General features: G+C 48.5%; 1 protein-coding gene across 4 annotated transcripts in view; it reads right to left on the bottom strand.

The window, feature by feature from the left end:
- The window catches only part of GRIN2B (glutamate ionotropic receptor NMDA type subunit 2B), a 208,094-nt gene extending 196,881 nt beyond the window's left edge, over window positions 1–11,213 (bottom strand). Inside the window, exons 1-2 of one of the 4 annotated variants that reach the window (XM_058022775.1) lie at window positions 11,119–11,213; window positions 9,929–10,373 (exon numbers count right to left, since the gene is read on the bottom strand). The gene's annotated coding sequence lies outside the window, so the exon portion shown is untranslated. Of the gene's footprint in view, window positions 1–9,928; window positions 10,649–10,692; window positions 10,709–10,793; window positions 10,861–11,118 lie in introns of those variants that run through there. The other 3 variants (XM_058022776.1, XM_058022777.1, XM_058022774.1) reach the window with 3 other exon arrangements.
- Window positions 11,214–14,181: the final 2,968 nt, after the last annotated feature.

Here is a 14,181-nt window from a genome sequence, read left to right as displayed (position 1 = left end):
GCACTGACTAATTTGGAGGAAGAATTAGCTCCCATGTCTCCCATGTCTCAGAGGACTCCACTGCCTCTGGGCTACAGAGCCTGTGCCTCTATTTCTTTCAGGTTGAAATAAATTCTCTTTTTATAAGTAATTACTTTGTATTGGGCCAAAGAAACAAACTACCTCCACAGCCCAGTCGTTAGAGCATTCCCTCCAGCACAATGAATAGGCATTTATATAAAGTAGAACAGGTCCAACTGGAAAAGTTCCAACTGAGAAAGCATTACTGCAGAGGACCCAGTAGTCTGAGCCCTCATCTTGGCTAGGACAACCTCAGGGACAAGTCCCCACTTTGAAGTATGCAGAATAAGGATGCATCACACAAAACCCTGTTAGTTTTCTGCCCACCAGGCTGCTAGCTATTCTTTTCTCTGCTTTTCCATGAAAACACATCAAACACTCTAATTAAGCTCAGTGCACAACTAGCAAAACCTCTGAAATTACTTTTTTTTGTCGGTTGGGCAGTTAACCTGTTTCCAAACCTCTTCTGTCAAAAACATTAATCATCTTCTCTAATATCAAAAGCTGAAATCAGGAATCAATCTTCCCTAACAAAAAAAAAAAAAAAACATAGGAGACTATCAAGGCAAGGCATGTCATTAAACAGCCCTCATCTATGCATCTCCTGGTTTCTGAAAGTTATTATGCCCTCCAGTAAGAAAAAGGCCATTGTGCAGAAAGGGTTGTTCATGTATGATACCCTCTGTGACAGCCAGCTGCTGCTTCAGACAGCACCAAGGTACAGGCATTCAGATCCTGCAAAGTTCTCTGAGTCCGAAAGTTCAGAGAGCCTTGGTGCCCCTTTACTCTACACAGAAATGTTGCAAATTAAAAATGGTTAATGCGTGATCCTTGGCTCTCTCTCTGAATCCCTGGTTTGAAAGTTCACAAACTTCCAAACCAGGGATTCAAAGTGCTTTCTGCAAGAGCCACTGTTATCTTTCAAGGCAGCCATCCCACAGCTATCCTCTTTTTCTAAACTACTTAATTTTTGTCTCCTCCTATTTAGGATACTGGTGCCCCATCACTTAATGAAATTATTGCAATGTCCTCCCTGAGATTCTATTTATACTTTCATGGCATTTACCACTGTTACTTTCAGACTGAGTCTTAAAAGCTCCCTTCCAGAAAGACAGTACTGCAGACCACATCCACGCTGATTTTTATACTTTGACTTCCAACACTTCAGGACATTATCTATATAATTTCAATTATATATGATAGTCACCTTTTCAGTAATAAATTAGAGGGTAATTTCAAGTTGCACCAAAAACGTGGAGAGCTGAAAGGGAGAGACTATGAGAACAGATTATGTCATTCTGTCGCTTTCATTAGACTCTCCCTTGGGGATTGTCAGCCTCTGATGTTTCAGCTTGCCTCTGCCGAAACACACGTCTGACAGGAGGGAATCTCCCCTGAGATACTTAGGCCACTGACTACAGCAGCCAGCAATAATAGAGAATTATAGAGGAGGAGAGAGAGAGGGGTGCAGGGACACGCAGATCCTTCCCATGTGCCTTCCATACAAGCGTATGCCTACGTGCAAGTAGCTGCCAGTTAGTGCATTCTAGTGCATTTCCTCTGCCACAATGCACTTCAAATGCATTTCTAAGCAAAGCCCTGTGACAGAAATTCCCCAGCAATCCAGCTGTGTACAATTAAACAACATCCTGCTTTATCTGGCACAAAGAGCCAGCAGCAAATTTACAGCAGCAACCCCTCCTCCATCCTCCTCCTGGGGCAGGTGGCAGCACCCTGACACCTTTCCATGCAGCAGTGGAGCCCTTCTTCTCACTGCACAGGCTTCAAAACCACTGCTGTGAAGAGTTGGGATTGCCCTTGGCTTTAGGATCCTAGCAGTTCTTCTGCAACTCATTTCCAGATGGTATTGATTTAGGACCTTCAACTTTCACATTCCAAAGAGCCACTGTGTATCTCCAGTACCTTGTTTCCAGCTGTGAGTAGCAGAAGTCTCATGTGACACAGGGAAACCACAGTCCCTTGTTATGACAGACTTCAATCTCTGACCCACTCATGCCCCACTGTATCCTGCTCACAGCCCACAGCCAGAGGTAACAGCATGGGACCACTGCAATCTTAAGATATCCATGAGACTACTATGCCTATATTTATGCCTGAAAACAAATTTCTGTTCATTAGGAAATCTGTGATGTAGGACATGGCATTTGCACTAGTAAATTATCATCAGGTTGGTGACACCAGATTTTATCTGCCTCAGCTGGCTTCAAGTAGCCATCTCACCTCCTAGTCTGTTTTGAAGTAGTGGATTTAGTAGTTTTACATTTGTTTCCTTTCCTCCAAATTCTTCAGAGGTTATACATGCAAGAAACCACATCCATGTGAGAGAGTTGTATACATTATATCCCAAAAGAGCGTGGCAACCTTAACTAAGAGATTAGGTGAAGAAGCTAAACAAAAAAGTGAAATCCAAGTATAATAAGAGAGTGTATTGTGTCATTTCCTCCATTTGGGTCAGAGTGTGTCCTGGACACCTGTATAGAAAATTCCCGATTCCCACAAAAAAACACCAGAGGTCAGGATTACATGCTTGTCGCTCTATTTTAAAATAGTGTAATCCACCAGCAGGGCTGCTCCACAGTCACCATTTCTGCTGATGCACAGGAGGATTTACACTGGTACAGGCCTTAGGCCGCACAGCACGTTCCCGATGCTGGCCAAACTCACAAGTCCAAAACAGCCCTTTCAGCCATCTCAGCCTCTGGCAGGGGAAGCTCTACTGACCCGAGGTGGGAAGATCCCTCACAGAACTTCACTGTCAGAGCTGTTCATCCAAACCCCAAGCAGGCACAGAAAGCTCCTCCAACTCAAGCACAAAGAGATGTGACTGTGAAGGCTGGCTAGTGGAGCGATAATCCTCAGAAACCACAATGCTCATGGCTGCCCGTATCCCACTTTACCTTCTGGAAGCAGCAAGAGGAGTAAAAAGAAGGTGTTTTTAAACTATCTCATCTTGCAAGACAAAAGAATGACATCATGCAATAGCAAGGTGTGAATTTTCACATCTCTCAGTGTGTGACGGTCAACCTCCCCTCCCCCTGCAGTATCAGGTTTTGACACAGCAGCTATTCAGCTGCTGTGATAGTGCAAAGCCTTGAAAGCAGTGGCTACAAACAGGTGAGGATTCTGAATGAAAGAGACATGGTCTCAACCTAAACAGCCCAACTTATCCCAGGATTCAAGAACTGTGCTTGCAAATGCTAAAGCATCGTTCACACAAGACATGTTTGTAAGCCTCTTCTGCCCGATTTCTATACTGCAGCTCTTGCCAGTCCCCTGGACAGTATGAGCTGTCACAACCTACCAGAGGTTTTGTAAAGCAGGCATCTTTGGGGAGCTCCTGATATATGCAAGCTGTGCCACCAGTTGACACCATTATTTTGATTCCTACAGGTCCCATATTAGATTTGTTGCACAGAGGCAAACCCAATCAGGTTCCTCCAATGGGACAGTCTCTCCCTCCTGCACACAGGACAAATCAACCTCATTATCTTTCTTACAAAGTTGTTTGGTTAGGCATGCAAATATCATGATCTGAGGTTCACTGGAGACAGACTTTATTAGATACAAAATCCTGATAGTTCAGCACCTACATCTAGCTTTAAATATTGTCAGTCACAGCTAATCTGCCAAATTTATCAGCTCTTCTGCTGTCACTAAAACATTAGTGCAGTAAACATTTAATTTGATGTTTAATCTGTATTCTCTCTGCTTCATCTTAAAGTCATTTATTTCCTGATCTGTCCTCTGTGACTAATGAGAATAATTGGCCCCTGTCTTCTTTCTGTAACAGTCTTTTATGTATTTGCAGACAGCTAAGGATCCACCCACAGTTGTCTTTTCTCCAGACTGAGCTTCCCTAGGTCTCTCTCATTCTTTCTTTACAGGTCTTGTTTTCTCTGCTCTGTGATCATCGTCTTAGTTCACTCCTGCACACTCCCCCCAGTCCTTCCCTCTCTTGGAAGTGCTGCCCTCAAACAGAACATCGTTACCTAAGCAGAGCTAAACCACATCTGTAAATAGGTTCTAGACAGATCATTTTGCTGCTTTGAACAAACAGGGATTGTACACAATCCGTATTCTGTGTACAGAGCTCACACATGGGCTGGACAGTGGGTTTGGAGGAGGAGGGTGGTAGCTACACTGCTTAATTCCTTGATCCGTGTTTGAAAATCCAGACTGGAAGCACAGTAAGCAAGAACTGTTCCATAACTAAATAGCTATACACAGGCAAAGCAGACTAGGCTGACTGCTACCTTGAGAGGCAACTTAAGAGTTTGCCCCATGGAGAGTTAACTGGAGGTGAGCTCCTACAACCCCAAAATGCCAGGGGCGTGCAGGAGTGGCAGAATAATATCCCATGGATTATTCAGGCCAGACAACCTGGTGGCCATGCACCTGTTTTAGTGGAGGAGCAATTAGAACAGATAATCCACCAAACATGAAGATCAAATTCACATTTTTCCCTTTAGAGTGTTTCTTTCCTATAAATGTTTCAGCACAGCCTTGCACACCAATGTTAGTAATACTGTACACATGCTTTGGGAATACAGAAACATCTTCAGTATTCAGAGCTAGCAATCTAACCTTTTACCTCAGCCACTTTCTGTGGCTCTTTTCAGTTCTGAACCTTCCCTGTGGATGGGGTTTGAGGTACATGGAGCAAATGGTGCAGAGATATTAGGCTAGTATCCCTTCCACTTTGTGCCAATAACCTCTCTCATTCAAAATTTCTTTTCCCCGAGATATTTAATCAATTCATCTATATTGATATATATAGATTATATATATTGATATAAAACATGGTCTTTGATTGCTTGTGTTAGAAAGGGAAGAGAGCCACCCAGCATACTTTGCAGTCTAAAAATACCAGCTGTATTGGGAAGATGAGCTGGCAGTGAGTCTCAGAACACATACCCTTTCACTCTTCACTTTTTTTGGTGACCCTGGGTATGGAAAAAGAAGTGTTTTTATTCTTCTCACATGAAACATATTCAATGTATATGTAAAAAATTTATAAAGAAAAGTCTGTCCCTTCTCCTGCCCAGAGTCAGTGTTCTCTTCTGTTTCCAAGAAAACACTGAATAAAAGACAGCCTTGCCTCTAGAGGTCCAAATTAGCCATGGTTTGAATTGAATTTGAATTTGCACAATTTGCACACTGCCTTGTGCCATACATTTGTTTCTGAGTGCATAGAGAGGGGATTTTCTTCTCTGCAGTGACCTCAGGCACATGGAGATCCGCTGCTTGGTTTGCACAGATCACCACCCTGCACTTGGTCAACTTTTACACACACCAGTTCACATTCCAATGTACAATTCTAGCTGGGAGCTTGTGGCTTGCAGCTTAAGGAAGCAATGAGCTCCTGAACAATAAAGAATGGGTTTGCTTGGATTTTTTTTTCCCCAAAATGAAAGGCAGCTTTAACATTTAACCTGGTCAGATCAATCTCCTAGTTCCCAGGCACTTAGCACCATGGCACTAATTGTGCCAGAGGGAGCATCAGTTCATACCTGCCAGGAATCTTCTCTTTCCTGTCTTTAGGTAAACAGACAAGCTAGAAAGGTAGGTCAGAGGGATGGTGGAGCCCCCTTTGTGGTTGGAGAAATGGGTTTTTTACTTCCCATTACAAGGCGCTTTGCCTTGTAAGCAAAAAGCAGAAAGACAAAACTCATAAGAAGGGACAAGGCAGTAGTAGCAGGTGGGCCATGCTTAGCTTCAAATATCTTATTTTCCTCTGATTCCCCTTCTACTTATTTCAGTGCTGTGATCTTCAAACTGCCATTTCATTTTACGCAGGGAGGTACCCAAGGCAGCAGCGAGTCTGTCTGACTGCAGCAAAGTGACAATTAATAAGTTGACTCACTTTGGTGTAAAGAGTTCTTGTGGATGGGTGGACAGAGGACAGATCAGGATAATAAACAACTGATCAGCCCTGCTTCTCCCAACCACTTTGTGCTTTTCTCTCAAGTATAAATAAATATCAAAGAGAGCTAATCACAGAACTGCAGAAGAGTCAGGCAGGCCTGATGTCAGGCAGAGTGGATACTACGAGCATTCCATGGTGGATTAGGCAATCACAATACCCTGAGCCATTTTGCTCAGAAAGATCATCTAGTCCATCTTTCCTATTAACTAATCCTTTTTTTTTTTTTTTGTGATTAATTGCAGCTTACAAAAACAAAACTGTAAAAATTCAAAAAACCCTCTGCGCGTTCTCCAGCTGCAAGGTAGCTGTCTCGCCACTGCCCACCAAACCACACTGCTAAGTACAGAACAGGCAGGGAAGAGTTGTGGCCTCCCTAAAGGCCAAGAAAGGGACCAGACCTCAGTCTGGACTATCTCATAGGCAGCTTTTGTGCATCCTAAGGATGGGAATGTGGAATGGAGCCCATTGCAGATACAAGCAGTGCTATCTGTACAGTGCTCCCACCCTCTGCCAGCTTGGGGGAATGAAAAACAGCACCAGGAATCAAATCCAGACCTCCCACATGGTGCTGCAGAGAGACAGATTCCTGGTGCCAACCCAGGCAATGTGAGTCCAGTGTGGGAATCCAAGCACAGCTCCACAGCTCTGGCACTGGAAGCGAGCAGTGCCAGAAGCACCTGCCCTCTTCCAAACCAAGCACAAGAAATAGCCCCAGCAAGATGAAATATAAATTAATTCTATCACCTTTTCCCCCTCTGGGTTAGGGTTTGGGGATCAGGTGCTTGTTCATAGGTTGATAGACTTTTTATATGGGGACAGTTGGAAAATCCAAAATGAGGATAATAAAAGTCAGAGCGTCAGTTATTAGATGGGTATAGCAGCTTGGAATTTTTGCCCCTGTTCTGTATTTTCCACCTCTCTGTGATCTCTTGCATGATGTTCTGGCATGTACAGATGCAATGTAGAACTCAGCCAAACAATCTTGGTGTCCTGAGACCCTTGCCCAGAACAGGACGGCTGGGTGCCGCTGCTGACACCCTCCTCTGCTCAGCAATGGTCTCACTGGCACAGGGATCACAACAGGCACCAGCACTGACACAGGCTGAACTGGCTGCTGCAGCAGGTGTGCCAACAGATCAGAGACCAGGGTCCCTGGGAAGAGGAGCTGTGGCTTTCACCATGCTTCCTTCCTTTTCTCTGCTGAGATCTGCATTGTTACCTGTGTAACAATGACTGAGCCAAGAGGAATTTGAAGCTAATCTCACCATCCCTGGGCTGCTTCCCGACTCTGCCCTCAACCTGTTCCGTTGTGTCCCAACCTTCTGAGACCTCCACCCAGGGCTGGGAGACAAGCTGGTGTGGCGAGGGACCAAAGAACAGCAAGATAAACGGAGGCGACAAGAGCTGCTGCTTTGGGGCGGCGTGGGTGAGCAGCTGAAAATTGCCCACACCCACAGCTCCCCTCCTGCAGAGCACCCTGCACCCACGAACAAACTGCTGCTCTGCAGAGCTGCAGCTGGGGCACACCAGGTCACGGCAGGGTGCGGTGTCCCTGCTCTGCTCCCCACGGCCCTGGGGTGTGGGACAGCACTAGCGCCCCATGAGCTGGGAGGGCTGCGCACCCGGCCCTTCCTGCCTGCCCAAGGGGCAGCTCAGGAGGGATCAGCTGCCTCCATGCACTGCTTGCAAAGCCCGAGGTAGCTGTGCTCGATGGTGGGGAAAGCAGTGGTAGCGGACATCTCCTTTTGCCCATACTGGAGCTTGCAGAGAAGATGAGGAAAAGTCACAGGTAAAGGCAGCAGCCAGAGAGATTGGGCAAAAGGCAGAAAAGAGTGAGGATGTGGGCCGGTGCTCCTGGCTCCCACGGCTGAGCACCAAAGGTGTAAGACCCCTCCCCAAGTCCCAGCTGTGCACAGCCTGGCCCTGGTCACGGCTGCGGCCCCGCTCGGGCCGGGTGCCCGGCGGGCAGAGAGCTGGGCACCGCTCCGAGGGGAGCGGGCAGCCTGGCCCCGCTGCCGACGGCGGCCACCCTCGCCTGGCACCCGAGAAATCCGATGTGCCTGCAAAACCCAGAGTAGGGGGCAGAGGGGCAGGGACTGAGCCCACCCTCCCCTTTCCGTGCATCCCCCCGGGTTTGTGCTCCTAGGGGCTCTCGGGGGTAACCGATGGCCGATGAAGGGGGCTACAATCCCCCACCAGTCCGGTGCTGGGGTCATGGGAAAATCCAGGAGCTGCGAGGCCTGAGAAATTCCTTCGGAAAACGGGGGAAAGGCTCCCACACTCCCTCCTCTCCGCACAGGTAAACTTTCTACTCCCACTTGCGGCGAGGCAGGGAGAGCTCAGGCAGGGAGGATCCAGGCGCGGATACCCTGGGAAGCCTTAGATATTTATAGAAGCACAGCCAGAATATGTCAGGAAAGGTGGCTCTCAACCCCTTCACGCGGAACCGCTCTTGGTTTTTAACAATAGGCCGACAAAATCCCCCAGAAATGTAGCAAGGAGCTGCTGGAAGGATGCAGGCAAAGGAGGTGGTAGGAAAGGCGCGCCCCCGCCTCGGCATGCTCGGGATGCACCAAGGGCTCCGAGTGCCTCAAGGCTTGCCCCACCCCGCAGCGGGGCTGGAGGATGACCCCCCTCTTCCTCCCTCTGCCGTGGGGTGCGCCTCCCGCTCCCCTTGCGGTCCCCCACCCAGCGCCAGCCTTGCGGTCTGGGAGGGAGAGGCGGCTGGGGCAGCCTGGGCGGGGGGCTGGCCATGCGGGTGAGGGTGCCTGGCAGGGGCCGGCGGTGCGGGTGAGGGTGCCGGGGGTCCGCCCCGAGGGGGCCGTGCAGCAGCTCCCCCTGCCCCCGCCGCTCCCGGCGTGGGGGCGCGCACACCCACGCGTGACCGGCGAAGCGGCGCGGCGGGCACGGGCTGAGGCTTAAAATAACCCCGAGACGTTCAACACCTTGTGCCCGGCGCTCCCGCACCCCCCGGCTCCCTTTGTCTTGCCACCATCTTACGGAAAGACTCACATGTCACGTTACGGTCGGGATGCACCGGTATCTCTCGCGTATCTAGAGCCGAGCGGCACGATAGCCATTTTGCATCCCTCCCGAGTGGGCTGGGGAAGGGGCTGCAAGGCGCGGGGGATGGCGAGGGGGAAGGATGGGGCGAGGCGAAGAGGGGCCACGATGCCCGCTGATAGCACCAGGGGTACGGGGATAAATTAAAACACGTGAAGTTGCCTGAATACAGCGCCTCGTAGGTTCAGGCTAAGTCGCTTGACGTGCTTGGACTTAAAATAGCCCTCCACCTCCACGCAAGCAGGCGCACTGGCCCCGGCGCTGGGCGGGCTCCTGCCGCGGTGCCAGGGGCGGCCCCGGCCACTCCCCGGGCCCCGGCCCCGGCCCCCGCGTTAGGCCGCTCACGATCGAGAGCCGGCGTGGGTTTTCGGTAATGCACCACCCTCCCCGGCAACAAGCGGGTTTCTACGTCCTGTTGTTGCTGACCGGCTCTGCTTTCGCATCAAAGCATGGCAAGGAGCCGCTGGACCAGTGAAAAGGAGGAGGCAATTTGCGGGTGGATGGGTGAAAATTATTTCCGTTTTCACCCCTTTCCAAAGCCGTGTGCCTCCTCCCGTGTCTCTCCCGACCCCACCTGCCCACCTCCCCCTCCCCGAAAAAAAATCACAAGGGACTTTCCCCCAATTCACAACGTGGTACCTAAGTCAAACCCTTTCGCCTTCTCTTCATGTCCTATTTGATGAGCCAAGAGGGAATCAACATGTCTGGTGAATGTTGGGGGTTTTTTTTCCCCTCTATCTGCTTCTAAAAGCAGCATCTCTAAACCTTTTGTTCTACCGTGAGTGATCATCCCTGGGCAAACCCTGGGCAAACCAAAATGAGCTGCAAGCAAAACCACAGAAACAAGAATTTCCCTACCTTGGTTTGTAGAAGCAGAACCTCTAGACGGACAGATCAAGGGAGAGAGCATGTTGGGAATGTCCAGTCTCCTCTTCTTGCTTGCATATCCACATAAGAAGAATTAGGGTCGGGGGCAAATGTGGGGGAATGAATTAAAAAACAATCCTATTTGGCTGTAAAAAAAATAGAGGTTTCTTTGTGGCAATCTTGCGTCTTGAAGCGGTGCAAATTCAAAAGCTGAAGAGAATCACTTCAGAGGATATTCAGCGCGAGTGGTGAGGATCATCAAATGCAGGTTCCAGAGTAAGCATTCCTTTCGCCTTTTTAATGATTATTCTTATAATTATTCTCTCTCTTTTTTTTTTTTTTTCCTGGAGCCCTAGTGGAGGAGGTTGTGTTTAATGCAACTGGAGGTCGGTGCCGTTCTTCTGTGAAGCATGATTATCCTCAAAGCGTCCCCTTCCTGAAGGGAAAAATAAGCATCAATTCTGTATTAGAGGGATCTGAAGGGGATAGAAAACGCTCCCCAACAAAGACATTAATATATTGAGAAGAAAGGAAGGCAAAACGCATTTCCCAATACTGCACACAAGCTGAATTTAAAAAAAAAAAAAAAAAAAAAAAAAAAAAAAAACAGCTGGCACGAGTCTATAAATAATTCAGATACGGGCTGACTACACCATTCCCGGGATAGGCATGCATACGAGACGAGAAAGCGGGCGCGATGTGAATCGCGGAGAGAAAGCGGCTCCCCCCCCGCGGCCCCCTCCCCATGCACGCACAGCATTTCGCCCACCCCCGGGCCCAGCCCCCGAGGGCTGGCGAGGGCCGTGCCCACCCCTCTGCAGTGCTGCCGGCTCCGCTGCCCGCCGCGCACACGCACCCGCACCGCCGCGGGGCTGGGGGCACGGCGGGGCTGCTCCACCTGCCGCGGGCCCCCGCCTCCTTCGGCCCCGGCAACATAACCCTCCGCTCTCCGGGCTCGGCTCGGGATTTTTTCTTTTTCTTTTTTTTTTTTTTTCCTAGGGGTGGGTGGATGGCTGGGAGTGTCCCCACCACCACCTCCTCCAGCACAGCCGGACAGGGCTTGCAGCTATGCAGGCATTTATTTAATGAAGCCGCAGATATTTATTTCTTTTCCCCTCCTTTGTCGCTCGGTAAAAGATTCACACTTAGAGCTGTCATAAAATCCAGACCCACATACATACCAGCAAATCCTGCTTCAAGCATTCGGGCTGCTCTGAGTAGCTACTGCCCCCCTCTCTGCCTGCAAGGCTGATCCGCCTCAGACATGCTCAACTTCTTCATTCTCTTCTCTGGTACTGCCCGGGTGGGAGATGAGGGGCGGGGAGGTGGAAGTGCTCAGAGCATCACTCTAAAAATACATTTTAAAAAAAAATCTCTGCAATATAAAAGCTCCGAGAATGCCTCCCGGAGGTGGGGAAAGCATGGGAAGGTGAATTAATAAAGCAGCTTAATAATTAATAATAATTAAATATACCCGCGGAAAATGGTGGGGAGGGGGAGATATCGAGGGGCGGGGAGGGGAAGCTGTGCGAGTGAGCAGTGGGGGAAAAGGGGGGGAGAAGACGAGGAGGAAGGACAGCACGGGCAACGGGAGACCAAGCCCTGGCCGCTGCCGGCGGGAGGGAGCAGGTCTCGGCTCGGCGGGGGGAAGGGGGAGCCCGCTCCGGGCGGCACCTGTGCCTGTGCCTCCGGCCGAGCCGAGCCGGGCCGGGCCGGGCCGAGCCGCCGCCCCGCGGGGACCGCCCGGGGCTCCCTGCGTCCGACGCCCTCTCGGACCGCGACCCGCATGTTTGGAAGCAACCGAGAGCAGGAATGCTTTAAAAAAAATGTACTAACAATAACCATAAAATAGTAATAATGAGAAGAAAGGAACGGGCACCCAGCCAGCAGGCAGGCAGCAGAATTGGATCCAGAGGAAAAGAAAGCAGTGAGAGCAGAGATAACGCTAATATCCAAATTGGATACTCCACAATTAAGCCCGGTGCTTTAATTGCTATTCTCAGAGCCCCTTGGAAGCTAAGAAACGTGAAATCAGCCTGAACAGAAAGGAACTCGTGCCTTCATCCTCATCCTGCCCTGCCCATAGATGCCTGCACCCTTGCAGCCCATGGTGCTCTCAGCCTCACTGCAGGAGGGCAATCCACTCTGTGGTCACAGATCCATCCCTGTCCCCTCCTGTGCCATGGGTGGCCTGAGAAGAGTGTGCTCTACCCCTCTCAGAACCAGAGAATGGCCCTAGAGTAAGTCTTGCTCCCACCAGGAAAAGCCAGAGTGGGTAACAAAGCAAACCTCTTCCAGGTGGAAGTGTCAAATGCAGTGTCCTTCACTCTAGGGTTGCAAACACCCACTCTGCCAATGTCTGAGTCTTGGTAGGAGATTTGGAAGAGCTCAGATGGTCCTTGGTGACGCCCTAGAAACAAGAGCAGCGAGGAAAGCCCTCCCCCTGCTTCCCTGCCAGCTCCAGGGTCCTGCAGGAAATCAGACCCCAGGCCGAGCATCACACGCTCTGCCTCAGTGCCGATGCAGACTGCACTGTCCAGCCTTTGCATCCCTCCACTGAAAGCACCCTCCAAGGAACACACAGTTGCTTGGACCTACCTAGCACTCTCTATGTCCAGGAGCAGTGAAGAAGATGCTGCCCAAAAGACAGGCAAGGAGAGCTGGATCCCATATGTCAGAGAATTGTGTTCCATCTTTGTTGTAGGTATGTATTTGCAGGGCAAAACATGCATATGGCCAAGGTTTCTGAGGGAGGAAGGCCTCCTAAAAGAGCCACTGTGGAGTCTCTCTTAACCCCCAGGTCCTTTCTCAGTTTGTACCTCAGAATCGATCCACATGCTGCAAATAGAGTTTGCTGGTCTGTAGGGAAGGTTATGGACAGAAATGTGGCTGTAGCACTGTGTGCATCTATATCAATATGCCATCTGGAGCTTGAATGAATTTCTGTTTCCATGTGTAGTGTGTGTACAGTGATATTTTTTCATGTAGCTGCAGTGACCACAAGCAATACCAATCTGTGCTTGAGCTCTTTGACAAAAGCAGACACCAATATTTTCATTCTGACAGCCTGGATCTTCCTGAGGGTGCTGGTAAGGGCTGTTCTCCTGTAAGAAAGATTTTCCTAACATTTTTGGGCATGCTTTAAAAAGTGACTATGATATTTTGCATTCTAATTTCAGTAAAAATGGAAGACATATTAGCCAAAGCCTAAAGTAATCTGAAATTATCTCAGAACAGTTGGAGAAAAGAACTGTAGAGTGATACTTACATACAGAAGCTGCTAATAGCTGAAAAGATTAGTCATTTGACTTTGCCATTCCTTTCACTGATAATAGTGATACAGGAATAGCAGATGTGGTTTGGCCAAGGGATGTTTTTTCCTTTCATTATGGCAAGAAGGGACAAACTATGACTCCACAAGTCCTCCTGCATTCTTCTGGATGAAATAAGCTGACAAGGAACTTGACAAAAAGAGAGGGAGTGGTTTTCATCCAGCATATTACTTAGAAACACAAAATGGAGGGTTAAGTATTTCTAGGAACAATTTTCTGACAAGGGGCTGCAATCATTTTAAGGAAGTCAATGATATTTAAGGTTATATTTCCCTGTGATCTTAAGATGAAGGAATTCATCAACTGTTTTTCTTTATAAAAGTACACAACTCCACAGTTACATGGTACATGAAAGCCTTGTTTACTTTCAGGATGAGACTAGTTGCCTTTCTACTTGATAGATATCCATGCACATCTTACATAAACATCTAATATATCTAAATATATCTAAACATCTATATATATCTAACATCTATATATCTAATATATCTAAATATATCTATATTTATCATTCCCTCCTAAATAAATCATAAGGGCTAAGTTCTCTATAGTGATTAGGGGCCTGAGTGTCCAGTTCAACAATTTTTTTCAGACAAAATGGGTACATTCCCCTTGATCAAAGAAATCAGGCTCAATTACAAGTTTGAAATCAGGCACATAAAATGCCAATTGCTTTCAGAATTATCTTCTCAAGATGTTGCACAGCATCTAACCCCCAAATTATTTTTATATTAAGATGTAATAGTTATTGTAAATAATGTGTGTGGAGGTTGGCTCCAAATAAAAAACGTTGCAAAATCTACAGCAGCACAGTACTGTGGCAGGGTTTACTCTCACTAGCTTGGGTAGGCTTTTTTTTTTTTCTCCAATCAACTAAGATGAATAAACTGCATGAAATGAAACAAATAGCAT

Source organism: Melospiza georgiana, chromosome 4, assembly GCF_028018845.1.
Source record: "Melospiza georgiana isolate bMelGeo1 chromosome 4, bMelGeo1.pri, whole genome shotgun sequence".
Taxonomy (NCBI): Eukaryota; Metazoa; Chordata; class Aves; order Passeriformes; family Passerellidae; genus Melospiza; species Melospiza georgiana.
The sequence above is the reverse complement of the archived record's forward strand: the minus strand, read 5'-3'. Positions and strand labels throughout refer to the sequence as shown.